At 40.7% G+C, this 26,039-nt stretch overlaps 1 protein-coding gene and 1 pseudogene across 3 annotated transcripts in view; one reads left to right on the top strand and one right to left on the bottom strand.

Moving 5' to 3' along the window:
• XKR9 (XK related 9) overlaps nt 1-26,039 on the bottom strand; it is a 512,237-nt gene that overhangs the window by 26,303 nt on the left and 459,895 nt on the right. The window lies entirely within an intron of this gene.
• Nucleotides 2,377-26,039, top strand: part of LOC143686807 (serine/threonine-protein phosphatase 2A 65 kDa regulatory subunit A beta isoform-like) — a 35,599-nt pseudogene continuing 11,936 nt past the window's right edge.

The raw sequence follows: 26,039 nt of genomic DNA, 5'->3' as shown, positions 1-26,039 counted from the left end.
TGAATAGACACTTCACAAAAGATGAAATACAATTGGCCAATAAACAGCAGAATAATTTCTCAAAATTTTCTGGGCATCAGAGAAATGCAAGTTAAAACAGTAATGTGATACTATCGTGTTCCACCAGAACAGCTGAAATGAAGGTGACAAATAATGCCAATACACAGTGCTAGTGCCAGTGGAAATTGGTACAGCTCCTTCATAAAGCTGGCAACACCCACTAAATTGGATCTAGTGGCACTTGTGTGGATTTCTGAAGAAGGTACTATTTATGCTGTTTATTTAGTAAGTATTTTCTACTACCTTGAAACATAATGGTTGGTTTTCACATGTTTAATTCTTAGCCCCCCCATCCAAGATTTTAAATTTCTTAGATCTGAAATAATGCCTCATCTCCTAAACCACCAGAGGGACCAGAGTTCCTCACTCATCCCATGGTAGGCACACAGGAGGTTTCACAGAAGGTACTGCTGACATTTATTATATCTCAGCAAATTTAATTGTATATTATGAAAATATCTTCTTGATTGATTTTTCATTTTTTTGATACCTTCTATGTATTAAAGTACACTAGTATCTTGGATTTCTGGTAAATAATTGGCTATAATTCCATTCCTGAGGATTCATCCAGAGGAAAATTATTCAGTCACTTATTTATTCACCAGAAACTATGCCAGGCGCTGAGGATACAATGGGGAACAAAATGATCACATTCCCACCCTCCCAGCACTTAAACCGGGGTCAATAGTCACAACCAGAGCATTAAAAAGGAACCTGATGACACAAAGGAGTGGCACTGGGACTAATAATTAAATGTGCCTATAAGCTAGAGACTTTTGCCTCTGTGCCCCGGGAAAACCTTTCACCTCGCCCCACATAGCACTTAGCGTATTTTTATTTGTGGTGACTTAATTAGCTAAATATCCCTCTAGTCCCTTAATTCTATAAAAGCAAGAGCCCTGTCTATGCGTTCATTGCATCCCTAAAACCTAGCACAGGAGACACCCTATTTGGAATAAACTGTATAAAAATAAATTAGGGGCTATGTATGCAATAAAATACTGTGCAACCCTTAAACAAATTAGGTAAAGCTATACCCAGGCTCATGGAAAGCTATATATATGTATTGTTTAGTGAAGGAAAAAAAAAATCAAGCTTTACACAGTATATTTAAGTTGAAAGTACAGATACATACACACAAAATATTTAGATGAGTATGTACCAATACTCTGATAATCTCTGAGTGGTGGAATTTTGAAATATTTTAATTTGTCTTTATGTTCTGAAGCTTCCAATGATCAAAGAAAAAATTTTAAATAATGTAAGGCTATTTTAATTTTTAATAATAGTTTGCCCTCTTTTTTTTTTTTTTGGTATGCTATGTGGCACGGTCACATTTCATTCTTTTTCCATGTGAGTATCCTGTTATTGCAGCAGAATTTGTTGAATTGTTTGTTTTTTTGGTTTCTTTGTTTGTTTGTTTGGGAAGTGCATGGACCGGGAATTGAACCTGGGTCTCCTGCATGGCAGGCGAGAATTCTACCACTGAACTATCCTTGCACCCCCTGCCCTATATTTTAATCACTACATTTGGCAAGATTCAGCTCAAATGCCATGTTTTCTGAAAACAGTTCATTTCTTCCCTGGGACGGGGTGTTTTGAGGGCCAAGCCCAGTTCAATTGTGGTTTTCTGATTTTTCATGGTCTCTGCTCTCTCATATTTGCCCAACATGTGAGGTAGCCGTGGATTGGGTCACCCGGGCAGACAGGCCTCCCTGCAGCAGCTGTGGCTTGAATCTCTCTCCATCATCAATCCCTTTTTACCTTTTCATGTGCATTCATTGAATATCCATGTGCCTAGACACTGAATTTCCATGCCAGACTTGAGTTCAACAGAAGGAAAGCTTGGGGGATTGCCTGGCTGAGTCCAGGCCCTTGAGGAAATCTCAAACTCCCTGGGGAGACAAGGCACAGCCTTACACACACACAAAGTGCCCATGGTAGGAAGCATTGACTGTTGTCATTTGTTCCAGCTTATTTTAACTACATTTTAATGTTTTCCAAATAGAAATGGCCAAGCTCATGATAGAAAATTTGAAAAGCACACACAAAAGTAAAGAAACATTTCTAAATGTTGGGTTAATTTCTTTTTTTTCTTTAATTAATAATAAAAAAAAAAAGCTGAAAAAAAGTAAAGAAACAACAAACAAACCCATCTAAAATTTTTCCATGTAAGTAGTGACCACTGTTAATGTTTTAATTAAATAAATTAATTTTAATTTTGACATTTATTTTTAACCCTTTTTCTATGCATCTTGCTTATGTAGCTGAGATCCAATGCAATATTCAGCTTTGTGGCTTGTTTCTCCTGACAGTATGTGCCACTGTGCGATTACTGATTATCATGTCATTAAACCATTTCCTAAATGTCACCGTCGAAGGCGCATGCTGGTTGGCTGTAGGGGCTGCCACAACAAGCCAGATGCTGGGCGGAGCGCTGTAGGAGCATGGGAGCTCCCACTTGGGGAGCGTTAGTCACTTTTCAAAGGGCTAGACAAGGAGATTCTTTCATTTAATCCTTACAATGTTCTGAGATTAGTACCATTATTAATTCCATTTACTATGAGTTGAATTGTGTCCCTCAAAAAGGTATGTTGAAATGCTACCCCCCAATACCTCACAATGTGACCTTATTTGGAAATAGGATTGTTGGGGATGGGATTGGTTAAGATGAGGTAGGGGTGGTGATCTTAACTAATCATAACTAGTTAAGATTAGAGGGTGGCCCTGTATCCAGCATGCTGCTGTCCGTATAAGAAAGGGAAAAGAGGCAGATGTGAAAGACAAAGGCCACGTGATAACTGAGGCAGAGGCTGGCATCCTGCAGCTGCGAACCAAGGCTCTAAGGACTGCCACCGAGCACCAGAAGCTGGCAGAGGCAAGGAAGTGTTCTCCCTACAGGTCTCAGAAGGCACCTGGACTCCCAGCCTCCAGAACTGGGAGAATACATTTCCGCTGTTTTAAACCACCTAGTTAGTTGCCCTTTGTGTTGGCAGCCCTAGGAAACTAAGACACTGTTATAGTACAGAAAAAATCCTCACTTATTCTTCATGAGATCTGGGAAGTAGCTTGTCCAAAGTCACAGAAGTGGTAAGAAGTCAGAGCAGAGACGAACCAGGAAAATGTGACTCCAAAGTCTACCTGCTTAGTGCCGTATTGTACTGGTTTCCCGGAACGGACAGGAATGGCTGTCATCTATAGAAGCGGGCCATATGCCAGGCCTGGGGCTAATCCCTTTACATACATTCATTTATTTGCGTCTCATCATCGTTCTGTGACTGTCACCTTCTTGAGGCCAGAGAGGATAGAGAAGGTGCTTAAGATCACACCGCGAGGAAGTGCTGGTCTCGAGTCTGAGCCCCGGTCTCTCTGCCTCCAGCCCCCAACGTGATTGCTCCTCTCCACGAGATGTGGTTCCAGCCCTGAAGGAGTCAGTACTAACATGTGCAAACAGATAATGCTAATAAAATGCTGTGCATGCTGGAAGCATCCAATCCTCCCATTAAACTGCAAGACTTTGAAGGGAAACCATTTCACATCTGTCTGCCTCGCAGGTACAAGTTAGAGCTCAATAACTACCTCTGAATGAATCAAAGATAAGATGAGCATCAAAGATAAGAACCAAGATAGTTTGAGAACCAACACAGTGAACTGAAAATAAAGGGATTTCTTCTCTACAGACAGATTCCAAATGGCTTGGTAGAGTAAGACAAGGTAGAATCCGGGCTGGCATAGACACGTCACAATTTCCATGATTGTGCAAGAGCTTGATCAGATACAAAATAAAGTGTGGATTTTTTCCTACACATTAAAACAAGAAGAACCCTGCTCCCCAGCCCCATCCCAGCCAGCTGTAGCATAATAAAATATAAAGGTGATATATACAAAGCCTGAGCGTCACAGTAAGTGGTTTATTATTGCAAGGGCTGAATTACCAGCTGCGTGCCTATTGTAAATGCTCAGGATTGGATGTGGTTTATTCTATTTATAGCATTAGTACTATTTTTTAAGTTCAAATAAACTCAACAGATTGAAGAATTGAAGTTCGCATGGTAATGGTGTTATATAATATAAAAGGTATGAAACATAAACCTTTTCCTTCCTCCTATGGAGTCTAATGAAACTGCCAGTTGTTTATTTTAGCACAAGAAACTCGTGGCCTGCAGAGCACAGGAAAGACCGAAGAAAAGCTTACTTTGATGCTTCTAGAATGAACCCAAGAGGACTTGTAAACCAAGAGAGCAAAACTGTCCTTACCTCACCAGCCCAGCCACTGTCTCCACTGTACCTCCTTCTCTTGGCAAACAAAACTCTTAGAGCGCATGGAGGAACAGTCCAGGAGTGAGGGGGTGGGGGCAGGGGAGAATTCACTTTTATTTAGGCCAGGAGGGCTCAACCTTTTCATGGGACACAGACCTCTTTGAAATCTGATGAAATATATGACTTCTTATTCCCCTACCCAAACCCAAATACCAACAGACTTGCAAAATTTTACATATGATTTCATGGGAGTTGTAGACTAAGACCTCCCATTGATTGAGTGCCAACTTTGAACCATGCACTGTGCTGGGTAAATTGATACAACATCATATATGCTAATATGACAAGTGATGATATTTGGGTCCATGGGTTAAAGGGTGGTGGTGTAGACAGACACATTTGTTGGTTTATTTGAATGGACTATCCAGGAAAACAGCCTCAGAAGCTAGGAACAGTGAGGGACCTGCTGAGCCTTTTTCAAGTGAAGCTCATTAGCACCCATGCCCTTTGGCAGTCAGCTTCCCATGGTTGGCCAGTATGTCTTCGTAGAATTTCTAGACACTCTGCCTTGGGCAAGCCCAGCTATGGGATATCATCTGGACTCTGAAATGGAACAGTAGCATGGGGCCTCTGGATCATCCAAATCAAGGTAAGTAAATACCACATTTAATCTTTTGCATATTAGACATATATTAGCATCTTGCATCCAAGTTCACCATACAACAGTGGAAATAAGTTTAGAAAAAATGGAAGCTCAGGTGCAGTTGAGGCCTCAGACCTGCTATTTAAAACATACTTAAAATAGCTTCATGGTTTCCACGGCCAAGGAAATCCCTTCCAAGATGGGCATTAACAATAGACCCTCTTGAGGTCTCTCTCAGAACATTTGGCTGAGTTTATACTGACTGTTGAGATCTTCAAAGAAACATATGATATCCAAACAACTAAGAGAAGTTGGACTTTTTTTTTCTTTTACAGCTGCAACCATTTTTATTATTTATTTTAAAAGAAAACCGGGTGACATATATCTAATCAACAAGAGAAGCAAATGAAATAAGCTAGCAAGATGCCTTAGAAGAAGCAGGTAATTGTCAAACTGTTACCAACCCCATTTCATCCCATCTTTCCCTCCCCTTCTCCCAAACAAGCATGAGAGTTAAAGCTGGAGATGAAGTAGTAATAAATCTTACTCTGCTCTTGCAAGTTCACCCGTTCCTTAATAAATGTGCATGAGGCCCCTGCTATGCGACACCAGGAGGCAGGGAGTTATGATTCAGGAGGCTGAGACAAGACCCTGCTCCAAAGGACTCAGGGTCCAGTAAGGGCAATAGATTACATATACATGGAAATATAAGAAAAGCTGGGGTATCAAGAATATACCAGAAAAAAAAAAAAAAAAAAAAACTAGGGGAATTCAAAGGAGGGAGATTTCATTCCCACCAGGGCCAACAAAGGAAGCACCGGGCTTAAAATGGAGGAGCTGGTGTTTTGGGTCACCTAAGATCCAAAATTATGAGCATTACATAGAAATAGCATTAATTAGATAAAAAGAGACTTTTTAGGATATTAGGACTCTGGGGAAATGAAAAGAATGAAGGAATCAACGTTTATTTATATGAGAGCTGCCCTGAGACAGTTGAGACTAAAGTCAGAAAGGGCTACCGGCACCCAGTCCAAAGAGCTGGACATTATAATCCTGGTTTTGCGATCAGAAGGCAGGCACGGCCTGGTCAAAGTGGCTGGGACCCTTGTGCAAGTTCATAAAGGGGATAAAGTGACTGGCTGGTGATTCAAATTCGGGCCTTTCTGATGCAGTATCGGATGGCAAGTACAAATCACAGTGCCCAGGTGCTGGGACAGTCCCAGGCAGCCTCAGACTCTAAGAGGGGAAAGCAGCACATGGGCAGAAGAGCCCAGCGGCAGCAGACAGCACCAGAGATCAGGTCAGGTTGACGCTGGTCTCACGGATTCACACCAACCAGCTGTTCTTGGCAGGACACAGGGGGATGGCTGGCAGGACTGATGGGGGCCACAGTCCAGCTCTGCAGGCAGAAAGCCAGTCCAGAGCCCACAGAGAGACACAGGGGATGGGCTTGGTGGCCAGGGAAGCTCCAGAGCTGCCCAAAGCAGAAGTCTCATCAGTTGACTATGGTCACATCAGGCCTGGGGAGAATCACACCAACCACAGGAGATGATCTGTGGTTGGCAAGTCCTAAAAACGCAGTAGATTCGAAGCTTCTAAGAATTCATCCTGCCCATGAGTAGGGCTACTGGGAGCTAAGAATGGTAAAAAGAGGAGGAAATAACCCTGGGGGAGGGGGATTGCTTAAAGTTTGAAAGCCACTTCTTTAGGGTAAATAGAAGGAAATAGTCATGTATCCAGAAGGTTATAAAGTCAAGGGATTCAGTATATTTAGAAATAAACATTTAGAACACCAGGGAGTTGTTCTAGACTACAGCTGTCCAGTGGAACTTTCCATGAAGCTGGAAATGTTCTGTATCTACACTGCCCAGGACAGTAGCCCCAGAGCCTTGGGTGGCTATTGAGCACTTAAAATGTTGCTACTGGCTGCCCCATTGGACAGCACAGTTGTAAGACAAGGCACACATTAAAGGGTATATATAAACTGAGTATTCACTCCAAGAGGCTGTGTTAGCTGGAAATAAAGTTGACCTCAAACTGGGTTTGGATAAAGCAGATGTTAAAGATGATAAGGTTTTAAGGGAAGTGCATCACTGGCCAGCCCAGGCCTCGCCTCTGAGAGTGTTTGGGAGCTTGGCCTCTTTCTTTCTGGGGGGTGGGTCTCTGCCTCTGGGAGAGATGAATGCTAGGCCAGATGAACAGAGGTAAATCACTGGTCTTTATGGACATGTGAAATGTTTCCTGCGTCTTCCTTTGATCCCACCACCCCATTGAGGCGAGGGAACCAGCAGGGGATTCCTTTGTGCTCTCACTGCTACCTGAAAGGAAGTTATGTTTTCTGGACTTAGACTAGTAAAAATGAAAACACACAAAAAAATTCTGGCCCTAATTTATGCCTGGACTAGTTATAAGGCTTAAATACTGGAATCTTATCCCTAATTATTTAAAAGGACAGAGAAACACACATGTTCTATTTATCGCCTTGTTAGCAGCCTTCCCTTCTCCACAAAGAGCCAGAGAACTTATTAGAAGTGCCCAGGAGAATTTTGGAAACCACCAAGGACAAAAGTGGGACCTCATCACCAGGCTCTAGGGCTCACTGCCCAATTCCTATGATCCATGCTACTCTCTTTTTTTTTAATTTTTTATTAATTAAAAAAAAATTACAAGAAAGAAACACAAACATTCCCAACACATGCTCATTCTGCTCTACACATACACTCAGCAATTCACAATATCATCACATAGTTACATATTCATCATCATGATCATTCTTGGAACATTTGCATCTATTCAGAAAAAGAAATAAAAAGACAACAGAAAAATAAAATGAAAACAGAAAAAAAACATTTTACATACCATACCCCTTACCCCTCCTTTTCATTGATCATTAGCATTTCAGACTAAATTTAACATTTGTTCCCCCTATTATTTATTTTTATTCCATATGTTCTACTCATCTGTTGACAAGGTAGATAAGAGGAGCATCAGACACAAGGTTTTCACGATCACACAGTCACATTGTGAAAGCTATATCATTATACAATCATCATCAAGAAACATGGCTACTGGAACACAGCTCTACATTTTCAGGCAGTTCCCTCCAGCCTCTCCATTACATCTTGGTTAACAAGGTGATATCTACTTAATGCATAAGAGTAACCTCCAGGATAACCTCTCGACTCTGTTTGGAATCTCTCAGCCATTGACACTTGGTCTCATTTCACTCTTCCCCCTTTTGGTCGAGAAGGTTTTCTCAATCCCTTGATGCTGGGTCTCAGCTCATTCTAGATTTTTTCTCAATCCCTTGAAGCTGAATCTCAGCTCATTCTGGGATTTCTGTCCCACATTGCCAGGAAGATCCACACCCTTGGGAGTCATGTCCCACGTAGACAGGGGGAGGGTGGTGAGTTTGCTTGCTGTGTTGGCTGTAGAGAGAGGTCACATCTGAGTCACAAAAGAGGTTCTCCTGGGGGTGACTTAGGCCTAATTTTAAGTAGGCTTGACCTATCTCCTGTGGGGTTAAGTTTCATATGAATAAACCCCAAGACTGGGGGCTCATCCTATAGCCATACCACTCTTCACTCTTAAAAAAACATCCAGCAAAAGCTGCAAACATATATGACACAAATTCAATCCTAGCAGAACTCTGGTCTTCTGAAATCTACTGAGGAGAATTAGGATAAAATCGTAAGGTGGAAATTAAGCTATCCAGAGAAAAATAGGGCAGTACAGGACTCTGAAAGACCTTGGTTTCACCTTCATCTTTTCTTCTTATTACCTCTGGGTCTTCTTAAGTCTCAGTTTACTTGTCTATAAAATGGGATTAAAGTAATTATCTCAGAAGAGATTGTTCTTGATTAAGAGATTTAACAAGAAGATGTAATGTATGATCATATTTATATCCTGATATGAATAAAACCAGCTGGAAACAATACCTCCAAAACAATTAGAAAACTCATCTAATCAATGAAGATAGACATTGAAGATGGACATTGCATATTAGATAATACTGTGGATTTATTATTTTTATGTTTTGAAGAAAAGCCCTTATTTTTTTAGAGGGACACCCTAAGATTAGAAGTAACCCAGCATGAGTTCTGAGATTTGCCTTAATAAACTTACCAACAAAGAAGGAAGAAAGGAAGGGGGAGACCAGGGACCGCGTGGTAGAGGGGAAGGGAACAGGAATTATGGTTTGAATGCTTCTTTTGGGCCCCACCCAGCTGAAACAGCCAATTCAAACCACCCCCGTCCCTCCTCTAGAACACATTGCTGCATTTAAAACCCAAACCTTCCTAAAACATTCTCAAATATGAACCACACAAGATGCTGGCTCCTAGAGGGGGCAACCGCTAGGTATGACATATTCTCAAATCAATCACTTGACATTTTTATGGCATCACAAAATCTACACCTTTGCTGTGGCCTAAATCAACAACAAAAGCATCGGCCGAGACTGCAGATATTACAGAATCCTTGTAAATCAGCAGTTGCCTTTAGGCTCAAGGGGCCTCCAGACTCCACCAGCTGTTCAAAACAGTAAAACCTCATTAGTTCGCTGTCCGGCACTCACCAGTGAGGCTTACTTCAAAGTCACAAGAGCTCCCCAACCCAGGAGAGAATAACCAGGAAACTTCTGTATTTATAAGTTCATTAACAAGCTGAGAACCTGATTTCTTGTCAGTAGGAGAAAAGAGGTTTGGGTGGTTTTTTTGTTTGTTTCCTGTGATTGCTCCTCCTCTCCCCTTGTATGATGAGATTCACTTTTCCTCGTGGAAAAGAATCCATAGAATTCAGCTTCCCATCCATCAAGGTGGGAAACAAGATGTTAAAAAACATTTCCACGAATCTGATGTGAATTGCTATGATCCCTGAAATTCCACTTAATTTTCATGTTGACTTGGGCATTAACTTCCATCCCTGTTGAGTAACGTTATAGGAGGAAGAGCACTATTTGTCAGTATTGAAATATTCTATTTATATAGCACCAATCTTTCTTATATACATGCCTTGCCTAAGAGTCCTGAAATGCTTGGTAGGTAAGCATACTGGGCACCAAAGCAGTCCCAACGGCTATCAGTTACCGAAAAAGGAAAGAGGAAAACATTGTGAGCAGGTATGGACTTTATTTTTTTTCCTTTTATTTGCTTGGAGCAGGGAGATGGGGATGCTGAGAAGAGCTATTTACAAAGCTTAGCTGCTTTCTGATCCTCGGCTACCCCAGGCAAAAGACACCACTCACATTGTTATTTAGCTCCACATGCTTTTCCCATTTTAACAGTCTGTCATCCCAGAGAGTTTGGTAAATATGACTTTTTATTTGTGCCATGAATGGTTTGGGGAGCATGGTGGTGGTAAACAGTATGGAGAGACGTGGGGAGGTGCCACACCCTGAGCTTGGCTAGGCATCACCCACTGCTTGCCCATGATAAGCTTTTGTACGGAGCCTGTCGGTCAGACTAGCAGAGCCACTGATCTGGACCATGCGCTCCGGGCAGGCACACGGTAAGGAGAGCGCCGCTGCCACATCCGGGACTGGAGGCCCGCAGGAGGCTGGAACAGCACATCCCACCCCCCCACCCCCCCCACCCTCGCGCACTTCTGTCCTGCTGGCACGTGCACAGCCCATCATTAGTCTCGTCTGTTTGACATGTTGCTTTTGTCATCTTCATGCATTTCACCTCTTCTGGAAGCTGCTCTGTGCTATCGCCAGTTTAAAAACAATGAGAATAAATGAAATCGCAGTAGCCACGTAATTGTTGTGATAGTTTTAAAGGACCATATCACTCTGATTATTTTCATGGTGGCTTTGAAAGGAAAGCTTAGCAATAATACCAGGTCTTCATCCTAATCGAATATTGCTTGTCTGTTATGTGCTCTCACTTGACAAAGTTTTGCAAGAGCAGGAATTGTGTGTTGTAAACTATATCCCTAACGCGAGAACAATGCTGGCACATAGTGGGTGCTCAGTAAATATTTGTGGAATAAACAAATAAATGAATCAGTATATTTTACCTGTTGTTTGGTGGCAAAGGAAAAGCTGCCACCTGTTAGATTCTCAAGGTTATGTCTAAGAACGAGTTTCACTCTTGAAGACCCTTCTTTTCATTCCTTCTCATCACGTTTCTCTCATTATTATAAAATTCTTGTGTTTCCTAATCTCTGTCATGTAGACAACCAAACTTTTGCCAAAAGAGGATACACAGGAATCCCGCTGTGCACATGTGTATGCTTTAAAAGCAGCACCAACCCAACCCAGAAAGCCACTGTCTAAGAAGTAAACTGACAATTCCTGTCGAACAATCAGTTTTCTCTGGTAGGTCTTCCAAGTTCCCAGAATGGTTTTGGAAACCAGACCAGAGACAATATCAGTGCACAAAGCTCTGCCAGTTTCTCACACAAGTTTTTATCATCATCCGTATTTGGGACTGACAAAGGGTAATTGGGGGCCTGTGGAAAATATGAGTAGTGGAGATGTGGATTTTTCTTTGCTTCTCAGATATCCCTCCATATTCTAGAAGGAAGAACTAGCTTATGTAATGTTATGATAGTATAAGATGACTATTGTTTCAACATTAACGCTAACACCTAAGGCAGGTCAGCTTGTGGTTTTGAGCTTTTTGATGGAGGGACGGACGGAAATGATGAGTGGGTTATAGTTCTTTTCTGCTCCAGGAGCCAATATGAATTGAGCAGCGGCGCAAAACAGAAACACGTCCTTTCAAAAGTCTGAGGCCCTTCTCTTCTAACCCAGAGATGTGCTTAACAGGACAAAGGAAATGAAAATTAAATGAAAACAGGTCTTCAAAAACATTCTCGTTACCAGCCAAATCAAAGTCCAAAAAAATGTTAACAGCCCACAATTGTATCCTTGGTAAAGGACAGACAAAACAAACTCCATCAGAGGAAGACAATTTAGTCCCAGATATTCCTTGAAAGGGAATCCTAGTAGTACACGACACAACTCCAACCTTACTCATAGCAGGAAAGAGCAGCCCCGCTCCCTCCCAATCCGGAACATGAGTGCACTGTGCCCAAAACCCATCATCAAGCTGACTTCTCAGCCTGGTAAGACGAGAAGGATCTGGCAGCATAGGCCAAATTCTGCTGGTTGCACCCAGTGTGTCCTGTCTCCATCTAAGAAACGTTTAACATTTGTTTAAGAAATTTTATGTTGGCATGCTTCTAGGCTGGCATGACACTCTAGAAAATGGAGCTTGCTTCCTCTATTGTGACTAATATTATGCCTTTACCAATCACTTAGGCTCTGGCATTAACTGGGCCACTTGGATTCTGAGTCTTTCCCAGAAAATGACATCTTTCTTTCTTTATGGCAACTTGGCCTATGCACTTTCCATTTTTTCTGCCCCACACATGAAATTTTGTGGTTTCTACCATTCCTCATATCTTCCCATGGATTGTTCACAGATTCTTCTCCTCATTTATAAAGATCCCAAGGGATAACTCAGGTAGCATCAAAGACTTACCATTAGAAAGTAAAATGGTCCCAGGCCACTCACCAGACACTGATTTGGAGCAGGGTTCAGTGGAGGGAATGAAGCGTTTAATTTTTAAGTTTGTCATATTAACAAGAGAGCACTACAATACCACAAATGATACGGGTTAATGTTTGTGCTTTGGACGATTTAGGAATTCTACTGTTTGTTGTTCAATCAACCTACTACAATGAATTGTAAGAAAAAATCTATTTTAATAAGTTATATTGCCTTGTTTAAACTTCTCATTAATATAGTTGAGAACTTCTTTTGAGGATGTTCAGATCTTGTACATTTAATATTTTTTCCTTTCTTTCTAGCATAATACACCCGACAGGCTTCTAATGATACTTTTATTGAATAAAGATTCATAGTACCTCGGCTATAAAGTATAACATCTCTTATATCATGGGCCACATTTGGACTCGTTCACTGTTATTTGTTCAACTAACATATTTATTGAATGCCTATTGTGTGCAAGTTACTGTGTGCTAGGTGTTCAGAATACAAACATGAATCTGAGACTTTACACTCAAGAAACAGAGATTTTTAGGGAAATTGGTGCAAATGCATAACAATAATGCAAGGTAGGAAAAGAACAGTTCCACAAGGGAAGCACAGAGATAATGTTAGGGCAATTTAAAGGAATAGTTTTAGGGAAAGGAAGTTCAGGGAAAGCTTACTGAAGAAGTCATTTTTTAAGGTTGAGACTGAACTCACGTGTGTTATTACATGGCATGTCTGTTTCCATTCTTTGTGACTTTTCTGAGGACAAGGGACAGAGTTTTGTTCATACTGATTTTTTTTAAACCTCTCTAAAACTTTAAAAAAATTTTTTTCCAATACTTAATTTTAAAAAGATACTTGTAATATGGGATGTGCTGTGTGTTTATTGCATGAGTAACTTTAATGATAGTTAACCGGCATGTGGGGAGAATCCCAGGCAGAGGGGCACAGTGAGGTCTAGAGCACAGATTCTTTTCGTTCAATTATTTGGCAAATACAAAGACTCTTTCAGCAATGAAAAACAAAGCAATGTGTTTTTTGTTCCATTTTTAAAGTGTATTTTTATTTGAAACAAACTTCCTTGTCTTTTCCCCACGTCCTGCCCTGCGAATTTGCTGGGAGAGCCTGCAGATGCAGAGAGGACAAAGCTCAGCTGAGACACTTCCATTCTCACCCAGGTCCTCGGCAGCTTCCTGGCTGAGAGGGGCCTCTGTCCACGGCCCCTCCAAAATGTGGGAATGTTTCACCAGGGCTACACAGAGGATTAACCAAACTCGGGCAAGTGTTTGGAGAGATTTAGATGAAAGTCCCCAAGGACCCACCAGGCAGTAATGCCATGGAATGTTTAGAAAATCCTGCAGTTTGGCTCAGTTCTTCCAACTTGTGAGGCTCCGTCTTGGAGTTACTGCTCTGTTCCCATTTCCAATAGATCATAGCCCATTACCTTTCACAGCAGGAGAAAGGACTTAAAGGAGAAAGGGAAAACAGAGTCTGAAGTCTTTCTTCAACATCTGTATGTGGTGGGAGCCAGTGTGTGTGTGTGTGTGCATGTGTGTGTATTAGGGAGGAATTGGAAAAGAGCATGGAAAAAAACTAGATGAGAAGTGGGACCCAAAGGGCTTCAGGCTGCAGAGAAGAAGGGCAGTGTGCTCCCCCATGGTTTACATAAATGAATTGTTGGGGAAGACTCTTTAATTTTAATGAATTTGTATAAATTCATTATTTGATTACATTTAAGAGGTGATTGAAGTCAGGACAAAGCTGTAATCTCAACTCTTGCAGGCTCAAAGTCATTTAATGTAAGATTCTCACCTGTGCTCAGAATAAGAAGGAATGCCTGGGAAGCATATTCTCTTGACAACTCCTACAGGCCTCTGAGAGGCATGTGCAGCGTAGCAGGTATTCACATTTCTGAACTCGTTGGATCCTCACAAACACCCTAGGAGGATCATAAGTCAGGCATTTCCACCCCCATTTCTCAGATAAGGAAACAGACTGCAGTGAAATAATTTCAAGAGAACTACTAATTAATGAGAAAGCCCCATTATAAATGTTATTGCACTTAATCCCTCCAGCAACCCCACAAGAGAAGTGCTGTCATCCCTCATTATGGAGGAGGACTTCTTCCAATTGGAGAGAACATATACTTTGCAAAATATCACAGTATTTGTAAAACGGTGACAATACTCTGTTCATATGGCTGTTAGAGCACCAACACTATTCTTTAGTCACTTTCGGCTACCCAGGCGGCAGCATATTTATTGAGTAACTACTATGTGTCAAGTACTAAGCTAGGTGTTTTAGATACATCACCATCATGTGGTGCTTAAATGCTTAAAATAGAGATGACTGAATGGCCTCACCATTCCACATGTGTGCCTACACATACCTACTGAGGCTCTGTGGAAACAACCCCCTTGATCTGTTTTTTGATGTGAATTCGCTAGGACTTACTTTCACTAGTGGAGATAGCTTATATGTTTTCAGTACATCAAATACTGAGCAAGTAGTTGCAGTAGCATTGCCAGGGTTTTTCTGCCCTGTTTAGCCAGAATCCAATCCAATTACATCTGGAGCAAACACTCCCAGGGTCTTTAATGGTTAAATATAATTTCTTGATCCACCTTATTGGAGTCTCAGACCTCACTGTTAAAATACAGAATAAGTCAGTGATAAAACTAAGGGTTTGAACAGTAAGTCATGTCTGTTTCTATCTTATAGCCAGTCCAAAAAATCTGATGACTCTGATCTAAATTTGAAAATAAAATATTTCTATTTTTGTTTAAGAGTAAGTAATGGTATTTTGGAGTTAGAGCCAAGGTTCTGCCATTCAACCGTCAACTGTCTCAGAGAGTTTGAAGAGTTCTCTACCACTATTCAAATATTTTCTCTCTCTCTCTGCCTCCTCCCCTCCACTTTTTAAACGTTAATTGATTTGCACCATGAAATGCCCTGTAAAGTAGCCAGATGTTGTAAGAGAATCTTGATAGTATGGGAACTCAACAGGAGACTCCAGCAGCATAAAATGATCCTCAAGTTTCCCCAGCTCTCAATTTAGCAAAACAAAGGTTCCAGCCTTAAGTCGGATTATGAAGAATTTTCTGAATTTCACTGGTAATGTCTAAAGAAAATAAGTTGTTTCCTACACCACCCCATTACTAAACACACAACACAGGCTTCTGTAAACATAGAGGAAACTACCAGCAGCCAGGAGATCCATGTTAATTCTTAATTCTGGGCAAATTATAGTTCACTGGGTGTCACTTTCCCATCTATCAACATAAATATTGAATGCAATTAGTGTACTTCAATTGAGGTATGCACAAAGTGCTGTGGGATTTAGGGGAGCAACGAACTCTCCAAGGGGAAGCCAGAGAAGACCTTGCAGAGGAGGTGACACTAGGCCTAGTCTTTAAAGGATAGTCGAGTTCTGCTAGTTGAAAAAATCAGGAACAGCAATGAGGGAGGCAGGATAGAAGAAGATGAGGTAAGGGAGTCACAGTCAACAGCCATTTGCAGAGACTACTGTCTAGTGTCATGGTATATCTAGGGATAAGGAAAAGCAGCAAATAGCTGCCAAACAGTGTTTGGATAAAGCTGTGCAGAGTGCCCTCAGATCACACAGGGCCCTATGTGCCAGATTTGTGTAGATTTTAGCCAGAAGGTAACAAGGAGCCAACAGAAATTTTTTTGTGCATGTTTGTTGTTTCATAGAAGGACAAGATTTTTAGAGGAAGATGGCTCTGTTGGCAGTATGCAGGATAAATTGGATGGGACAGACAGGGGTTCTTGACCTTGAGCATACATCCAAATCACCTGGAAGGCTGGTTAAAACTCAGATAACTGGTGCACGGGTGGCTCAGTGGTAGAATGCCCACCTTTCATTCTGGAGACCCGGGTTTGCTTACCCGACCACCCACCAAAAAACAAAACAAAACAAAACAAAACTCAGATGACTGGGCCTCATCCCCCAAGATTTCTATTCACTAGGTCTAAGGTAGGACCCATAAAAATGCATTTCTAAGAAGTTCTCAGCAGGTGCCCCACTGTTCTGGGGGAACTCACATCTAGAGAAACACCAATGTAGGATTTAAGAGGGGAAGAGATAGTTAATTTCTAAGTATGTACTGTTTGAGGAACCTGCTGTATATTTTTTTCTTATCAATTGCCCCATTAGATGTAAATTCCAAAAAAGCAAGGGGGTATTGTGCTCACATCTATATCCCCTAATTAATAGCAGTGTCTGGAACATATCTGATAGTCAATAGAGATTCACTAAATGAATTTTCAAGTGTTGAATTAATCCAAATGGAGATGACTAGAAGGTAATTGGAAATATGGGTCCATGAGTTTTGGAAAGAAGTTATGGCTATTCATATGGATTGAGATATAGAGATTGAAAAGGGATGACTATAAAAATGACAGTTAAAACCATTAGTGGGGTGGTGCGATGGTGGCTCAGTGACAGAATTCTCGCCTGCCGTGCCAGAGACCCAGGTTCACTTCCCAGAACCTGCCCATGAAAAAAAAAAAAAAACATTAGTGCTGGGTGTGCCAGGGTAGTTCGGCGGTTAAATTCTTGCCCATGTGGGAGACTCAGGCTTGATTTCTGGTCCATGAACTCACACACACACACACATACACACACACACACACATTCAACAAATGGTGCTGCAATAACAGGATAGTCACATGGAAAAAGAATGAAATGTGACCCCCACCATACAGCATACAAAAAAAAGTTTAAAAAATGACAAAACAGTAGCACTAACACTATTCAAATTCTTAAGAGGTCCAGCAGAATTAGGCATAAAAAATTCCAGGTTTAAAAATCTTATAGGTAAATACCAGCATGAAGATGGAATCCATGTTTAGAATCTTTAAGAGTTTGAACAATGCACATACAACCTGCAAAGCTGAAAACTGCTCGTTCCTTAAAATACAGAAACAAACATTAAAGGAGAATCCGTGTGGACTACAGAAGGAAGCACTTCTGTATTCGAAGGGAAGGTGGGCTAGATTGTCTCCTAGTTTCCTTCTAAATCAAAGATCTACTATGAGTCTATGACTTAAGTAAGAAATAGGGAGCAATAGTGGATTCATATGAAATTGACATGAGCGATGGAGTAGTGATTCAAAGTAAGAAAGATGCACATAATAAAAATATAAGAAAGAGCTAAAATACTATAGGGAAAAGAGATACAGGTACACTTCATTTTATTGCACTTTACTGCACTTTGTAGGCATTGCATTCTTTACAAATTGAAGGTTTAAGGCAAACCTGCACAGAGCAAGCCCATCAGTACCATTTTTCCAATAGCATGTGTTCATTTTGTGTCTCAGTGTCACATTTTGGTAATTCTCACAATATCTCAAACTTTTTCAGTACTGAGATATCTGTTATGGTGATCTGTGATCAGTGATCTTTAACGCTGTATTATAATTGTTTTGGGGCAACATGAGCTGTATAGGTTGGCAAACTTAATAAATGTTGTGTGTGTTTTGACTGTTCCACTGATCAGCCATTCCCCTTCTCTCTCCCTCTCCTCAGGCCTCCCTATTCCCTGCCACACAACAGTACTGAAATCAGATCAGTTAATAACCCCACAATGGCTTCTAAGTGTTCAAGTGAAAAAGAAGAACCGCATGTCTCTCACTTTAAGCCAAAAGCTAGAAATTATTACCCTTAGTGAGAAAGGCATGTCAAAGCATAGACAGGGTCGGAAGCTAGGACTCTTGAGCTAAACAGTAAGCAAGTTGTGAATGCAAGGGAAAAATACTTGAAAGACATAAAAAGTGCTACTCCACTGAACACACAAATGATAAGAAAGCAAAACAGCCCTAATGCTGATATGGAGAAAGTTTTAGTGGTCTGGATAGAAGATCAAACCAGCCACAACATTCTTTTAAGCCAAAGCCTAATCCAGACCAAGGCCCTAACTCTCTTGCATTCTCTGATGACAGAGAGAGGTAAGGAAGCTGCAGAAGAAAGGTGTGATGCTAGCAGAGGTTGGTTTATGAGGTTTAAAGCAAGAAGCCATCTAGGTAGCATCAAAGCACAAGGTGAATCAGCAAGTTATCCAGAAGATCTAGCTAAGATAATTGAAGAAGGTGGCTACACTATCCAACAGATTTTCAATGTAGACAAGACAGCATTCTAATGGGAAAAAATGCCACCCAGAACCTTCCTAGCTAGAGAGAAGTCAATGACTGCCTTCATAGCTTCAAAGGACAGGCTGGCTTTCTTGTTAAGGGTTAATGCAGCTGGTGACTTTAAGTGCAAGCCAATGCTCATTTACTGTTCCAAAAATCCTGCAGCCCTTAAGAATGATGCTCTATCTACTTGGCCTATGCGCTATCAATGGAAGAACAAAGCCTGAATGAGAACACACCTGTTTACAACACAGTTGACTGATTATTTTAAATCCACTGATGAGATCTACTACTCAGAAAAAAAAGATTCTTTTCAAAATATTACTGCACATTGACAATGCCCCTGGTCAACCAAGAGCTCTGATGAAGATGTACAATGAGATGAATGTTGTTTTCATGCCTTCTAGCACAACATCTATTCTGTAGCCCATGGATCAAGGAGTCATTTCAAAAAAATCTTATTATTTAAGAAATACATTTTGTAAGGGTATAGCTGCCACTGATAATGATTCCTATGATGGATCTGGGTCAAGTAAATGGAAAACCTTCTGGAAAGCATTCACCATCCTAGATGCCATTAAGAACAGCTGTGATTCACAGGAGGAGGTCAAACTATCATTAACAGGAATTTGGAAGAAATTGATTCCAGCCCTTATGGATGACCTTGAGGAGTTCAAGATTTTGGTGAAGGAAATAACTGTAGATGTGATGGAAACAGCAAGAGAACTAGAATTAGAAGTGGGGCCTGAAAATATGGTTGAATTGTTGCCCTCTCATAAAACTTGAATGGATGAGCAGTTGCTTCTTATAGATGAGCAAAGAAAGAAGTTTCTTGTGATGGAAGCTCTGCTGGTGAAGATGCTGTGAATATTGTTGAAATGACAGCAAAGGATTTAGAATATTACATCAACTTAGTTGATAAAGTGGTGCCAGGGTTTGAGGGGAGCGACTCCAATTTTGAAAAGTTCTACTGTGGGTAAAGTGTTATCAAACAGCATCACAGGCTTCGGAGAAGTCTTTCATTGAAAGAAGAATCAACCTCTGTAGCAAACTTCATTGTTGTTGTATTCTAAGAAATTGCCACAGCAACCACCACCCCAATCAGTAGGCAACCATCAATGTTGAGGCAAGACCCTCCACCAGCATAAAGATTATGTCTCCCTGAAGGCTCAGATAGCATGTTTTAGCAATAAATTCTTTTTTAATTAATGTAGGTGCATACATTGTCTTTTTTATCTTTTATAGACATAATGATATTGCACTTAGACTACAGCATAGTGGAAGCATAACTTTTATATGCATTGGTAAACCAAAAAAAATCATACGACACAGTTTATTGCATATTTGCTTAGTTGCCTACAATATATGGAACGGAGTCTGCGATATCTCTGAGGTAGGCCTCCATGTGAGAGACGGGACATTGGTGAAGCCCAGACGGTGACCCCACCCCAACCTGCCAGAAGGAATAGAGGGATCTTTCTGGCTCATAGCCAAGATCATGCCACACACAGACGATAAGCCTATGCATTAGGCAACTATTCTTCTATCTTCTCTGCCACCTCATTAATCAGAAATTAATAGATCTTTATGAGAAAATACAGCTCATGTGCCTCAGAATAAAACAGGACATCCTTGTGCTGATAGGTCACAATTCCAACAGCGGAATCATCAAGAAAAGATACGTACATTCTAACTCTGGAGCATCTATTTCACAACATATTATTTTTTTTGGAAACAAAGCATTAAATCAGGCAACATTGTGCTGAGAAGTGAATTCTTCTTATCAGTAAAGGAAATTTGTGGCCTGGTAGTGACAGAACATGGCTCTCAAACTTAGACTACGCTTTTACCTCTGCTACTGGTTTAGAAATGCCTTAGAAATACACAAAGGATTTTAAAAAATAGGAGCACTGTGCCTCGGGGAGTACCGCTAGTTTAAATAACACATGAAAAGTATTTATGAGCCCTTTTTTATGAGGTGGTCAAAGAAAAGACCATCCAGCATGTAACATAAGACTGGCTGAAGAAGAAAGCATTTCCAAACCACATTGGAGAGTTAAGCATGAATGGAATTTTATTTCAGTCTCTATTGCTTATTTAAATTAATGGTGTTTTCAGATGGGGCCTAAATGATAATGCAGATCAAGGTGAGGCTTGCCAGGAATAAAATATACTAGTGTATTATTCAAAGAATGTTACTAGGTAATGTTGAAGTAATCTGAAATATATGGGTTCAGTAAAAGGGGGTTTCTGAAAAGGGTATGTGGTTGTAGTACGTCTGAGTCTATTTTGAACTCTGTGGGTTGAGCTAGAGTCAGGGCTTCGGAACTACTCCACACTCAGCAAATGTGGCTGAATTGTCTACTGCAAACGAGGCCAGGGCATTTTACACACAGAACCGCAACATGCTGTTATAGCAGCTGGCCCAGTCGGCTACAAAATGTACTGTTCTTTATCTATTCCACTGTTGCAACCGAACCCTCTGGAGAGAGTGTGCCTTTAGCTTATTTCCCCTAAGTGGTAATGGGTTTGAGGTCATCTACTCACAATCTTCTTTCTGGGCCTCTGTGCGACAGAGTGTGCCCTGGTGTGTGACAGCTGGCAGAGGTTATGGGTTGTAGAGCAGCCATGGAAAAGAACAAAGATAACTGGCCCCTGGGGCATTAAGCTGAGATCCTTGGCTTCATTAATTCCCTGTCTCATAATGAGCATCTGCCCCATGAGTTGTATCAGTAACAGATTGTAATGGTAAAGTGTTCCCTCAGGCCACCAGTTGACTGAGTTCCATAGCTGTGTCAAGAGCATTTGTGAGTTTAGCCTTTATATGAATGCTAAATGCTCCTGGCCATGCACTCGTTCATTCCACAAACACTTATTGAGCACCATGTCTCAGGCACAGGGCTAGGTTATAATGCAAACTATGTGATTTTTCCACTGAACTACTTTTCGATACTATAATGTATACCTAATATGAAGTTAGAGGTTTTGTAGTAGAAGAGAATGCCTTTTTTTTGCTGCTGTTAAATGACTTAAAATAGACACCAGATCATTAACACGTATTCCTCCTTAAAAAAAAACCCAATTCAGGGTGAGCAGTGGTGGCTCAGTGGCAGAGTTCTCACCTACCATGCTGGCAAACCCAGGTTCGATTCCGGGTGCCTGCCCATGAAAAAAAAAAAAGCCCAATTAAAGTTACCTATTTCATAAATCTTACACTCACATTGCATTAAACTTAGATAAAGAAATGCAATCTTAGTCTGCCATTTGTGTAGCTACACAATAGCTTCAAAATATCATGAAGGTGAGGAAATGGAAATGACATAGGAAATTCAGTCTTCAGTAAATTCAGTGAGTTCATTAAATTCTTTTTCAGTCCCTTTTATAGAACCAAACCAATTTTACCATAGATTTCCCTTTAAACATTCTCTTTCCATAGTCATCTATCTTCCCTACCCACAAACTTTCCGTTTGTGATGGACTGGACAGTGTTGGAAATGACCGATGTAAATCGGGGTTCCTGACTTCTGCCCATTTTAAAAGGGGAACATGGGGGCAGGGCAGAGTGCAGTTTGGCACACACATGACCCCCAACCTCTTGGTACCCATCCTCCACTTTCCCCTTTCTTCCTTCCAAACTCTTTGCCAGATGGAATAGTAGTTTACCAGCAGGAGGGACCCCATCCTGCGACTGTCTCGATGCTACACTACTGGATATGGAACAAAAAGGTGGCTACACTTCAGCAGTTGTCAAACCCAGCCCAAGGTAAATGATCACTTCATATTCTGATGCTGGCCACTCTCCAGGAGGTGTAGGGGAAGGATAATTAGCTTTTATTAAGAGTTGATCTTCAACTCCTTATTTTTCATTCTAGCAAAATAACTAAAAATATATCTTGCTATGCTCAGTCATATCAGATACAAACAGAATGTTGCTGCCTTCATTTTTTTTATTGCCGTCTTTGCCTAAAACTGGTAGAAGTGGAAGACTGTCTTCTCTGCAGCTTCTTACTCTAAAGTTTAACAGCATAATGCTATGCAGTGGAAAGTGTTTTCAATCTGACTGCGTATTTCCAGCCATATTTGAAAGGCAAGGGCTTCTGACTTTTTCAATAAATCAATGTACAGTCCTGCAAACAACTATTAACTCTGCAAGCCCCTATTTGTTTGATTTTTTTCTCCCTAATAAACAGTACTATACCTCAAGTATGTTTAATGAATAGGAGGTCACCTTATTTGATGCTGGGCTCAAATTTTTGATCTTTTTCCTCTCCTAGAGACAGGCATACTTTTCATATTAAAATGAAAAAATAAAATGGCTGAATCCAGATGCAGCCCCAATTTCTCCAAGAATATTTTAGGTTATCTAAAATACTTAAGTAGTTCTCTATTTAAGTATTTAAATGTCTTTTAATACTTTTAAAAGTTAAGTGTTCCATCAGCTTAAAAGTCATGCATTTTAAATCTTATCAGTGTTTTCCCAAGGGGCCGCCTCAGGGCATCTTTTTAGGGAGGTGAAAGAAAATTAGTCATGAAACAACACTTCCAGCAATACCAATTGTGTGATCTCTGTAACCACAAAGCACACACATTTTTGTTCTTGACTCCCTTGACAATAAGTCTGAAAAGTGTTTTTTAATAAATAGTTTTACTTTTCATGGATATCCAAGATCCAAGAGCAGATTCCCAATTCATAGTCTTGGCCATGGAGAAGCAAGAGTCCTACACTGTACTATCGAATGCCTATTACAGATTGGAAACTGTGCTGGGATATTTCAGTTTCATGGATGACATGGTCACTGCAGCATCCAGGGACCTCTAAAAAGAGGACAACCCCTGACTTTGCCACCAAAGGAAGAATCAAGATTCTTCTCTGCTTTGGGTATCATGTCTGATATTTATATGAAATGCTGCAGTAACCTATGGACTTTACCATAATACGTTTTGAAAGAGAACCATTGACTCGTACATTTACTCAACAATATTTCTTAAGTACCAACTTCAGAGCAGGCGCTGTTGTAAGTCCTGAAGCAATTTCTCATGCAGAACCTCCCTGCATGTCTTTGAATTTATAAACATTTTCGTGAGATAATTTTCCACAGATGGAACAGAGGTTGACATGGTTGAAAGGGGCTTGGGTTTTCTGGAGGTAGCTGCAGCCATTTTGTACTGATTATACCTAGTGATAGTGACTAGTGTGCGTGGGACAGGAGAAGTCCTGTGGGAAGCCACCTCTCTGGTTTCTGACACATGTGAAGGTGTAGTTCCATTGCCTGGGTCTTGGTTATGCACCACTGGAAATACCAGATTTGGAGATTTGGTCCAGTCAAACTGAACTGCTGGAGGGCTTCCCTGTGCAGTCCATGTACAAGACAACCTCCCCCTAAGTCCCCAGGCACTCTCATCTACCTCTGTTCCAATCATATCTGTATCTGCCCCAGCATTGAGGCATGAGGGATATAGCTGGAACAAAGCAGCAAGGCAGTTACATATTGATTAATTTTGTAAATATCTTTTAACAAATAATGGCAATTTGGGGGCTGATGGGAAATTATTTAAATTTTCATCTGTCATCTCCTGGGCAAGATGAAGAGTAATGTGAGAAACTGATCTATAAAAAAGATTTTGTAGTCCACTGGCCTAAGTTCTAATTCCAAAAAATACTGTTCATACCCGAGTGTCATTAACTAGTTCTTTAATTTCTCTGAGTCTTGATTCTCCCATCTATGAAATGAACATTATGTTGCCTGGGCCCCAGTGTGTTCTGAGATTTAATAAAATAGAATGGTTAAATCGCTTACCTCGGTGCCTGATACAAAGTAGGGGCTCAATCTCTCTAATTTAATATAGCAAAATCTGTGCCTTCACATATGATCAGGATGAAAAGCAATATATTCAGGTCAGAGTTCTGTAGTTTAAGATACTGTGAATATCTTCATATATTCATTCAACCTATTCATTTATTCTACTTTCTACTGATTAAATTCTAAGTGAAAAGTGCTATCCCAAGAAAGATAGCTGCCATCAAATTCTTTATTATTTCAGTCATTTAATCACAGATCTGCGTAGTTTTCAGGTGAAAGCATGAGTAAGTTGCTTACAAGAATATTTCAAGAAAAATATTTTTTTAATACTAACTACTTATGTACAATTTGTTTTTAAAAGACAGGAATCCAATCTCATGGTAAGAAAATGTGGCATTTGGGGTGGCAGTAATAATACTGTGACTATATTTTTCAAACCATAAATTGACATGTGGTCTGACAAGCATGAAGTACACTTCTGGAGACAGTGGGATAGAATATTTGAAATCAGAACTGGAAAATTTGGGACATATGAAGGCTATAAATAGTGGGCAGAGACTGGGCTGGTTCCAGCAGAGACTCAATTCCTACTAAGAACCACATAATTAGCCAGTCACCGTTTGTTATACATACAAATACGGATGCATAAGAGAAGCAATTAAACTAGAATGGTAAAGAGGCCGAGACGGTGCCAAAGGGCGGCCTGGACTTCATATCTCCTTGTTCCCAGAGGCCGGCCCAGCCCTGGCCTTGAAGACCCACACCAACACCAAGTTGGGAAACAAAACACTGATATTAGGAGCTAAACACACACATACAGTAACCCAGCAGAGTAGCTTATGCCTTAGTGGATGTGAAATGGTCACGCTTCAAGAATACTTCCTCTAACCGAGAAAGGTAGAATGATTTTATACACGAAGTTTGAAGACCCATGGTTCTTCCCAATAGGAGAATCCATTTTCTGTTCAGATGCCAATCAGGAAGTGATCCCTTCTTCCTCAGCTCATAAAAACCGAGTGCTGGGATTAGAGTAAGAGCAAGAAGAACCACGCCAATGAGTAAAAGCAGACAACATGCTTCTTTATCAGTTTCACATTATTTATTAGGAAGAAAGTATAAGACAGTTTTGCAAAATATAATAGGGACCCTAATACAGAAGTTCAACCTCTCCAACCTAGAATGACAATGGACAACAAGTGTATGGGGCACAAGCCTATCAGAATAATGGTAGAGAACGTCCCATCTGATGAGCCCTACTATGCACCAGACACACTATTAAGGGTCTTGCATATGTGTGCTCTTGATCTCATCCCTCGTTATCATCTCCACCATTTCAGTTAAGGACATTAAGGCCAAGAGAGACTAAACAATCTGCCCAAATCCATACAACTGCTAGTAAACTCTATAATTCCACATTGAATCCAAGTCTTCAAACTCCACGATGCCCAATGCAATATTCACACCAAGAGGAAACACATTGCAGGAAGGAGCAGAAAGGATACTACTCTCCCAGCCCTATAGTTCCTTTACAGCATAAGAAACAGAATTACTAGGTGGCCAACATTTTCCAAATGTCGAGCTTTGGCCCCATGCTGCAATTTATATTCCAGAGGGCCT

The sequence above is a fragment of the Tamandua tetradactyla genome, chromosome 6 (assembly GCF_023851605.1).
Source record: "Tamandua tetradactyla isolate mTamTet1 chromosome 6, mTamTet1.pri, whole genome shotgun sequence".
Taxonomy (NCBI): domain Eukaryota; kingdom Metazoa; phylum Chordata; class Mammalia; order Pilosa; family Myrmecophagidae; genus Tamandua; species Tamandua tetradactyla.
The sequence above is the reverse complement of the archived record's forward strand: the minus strand, read 5'-3'. Positions and strand labels throughout refer to the sequence as shown.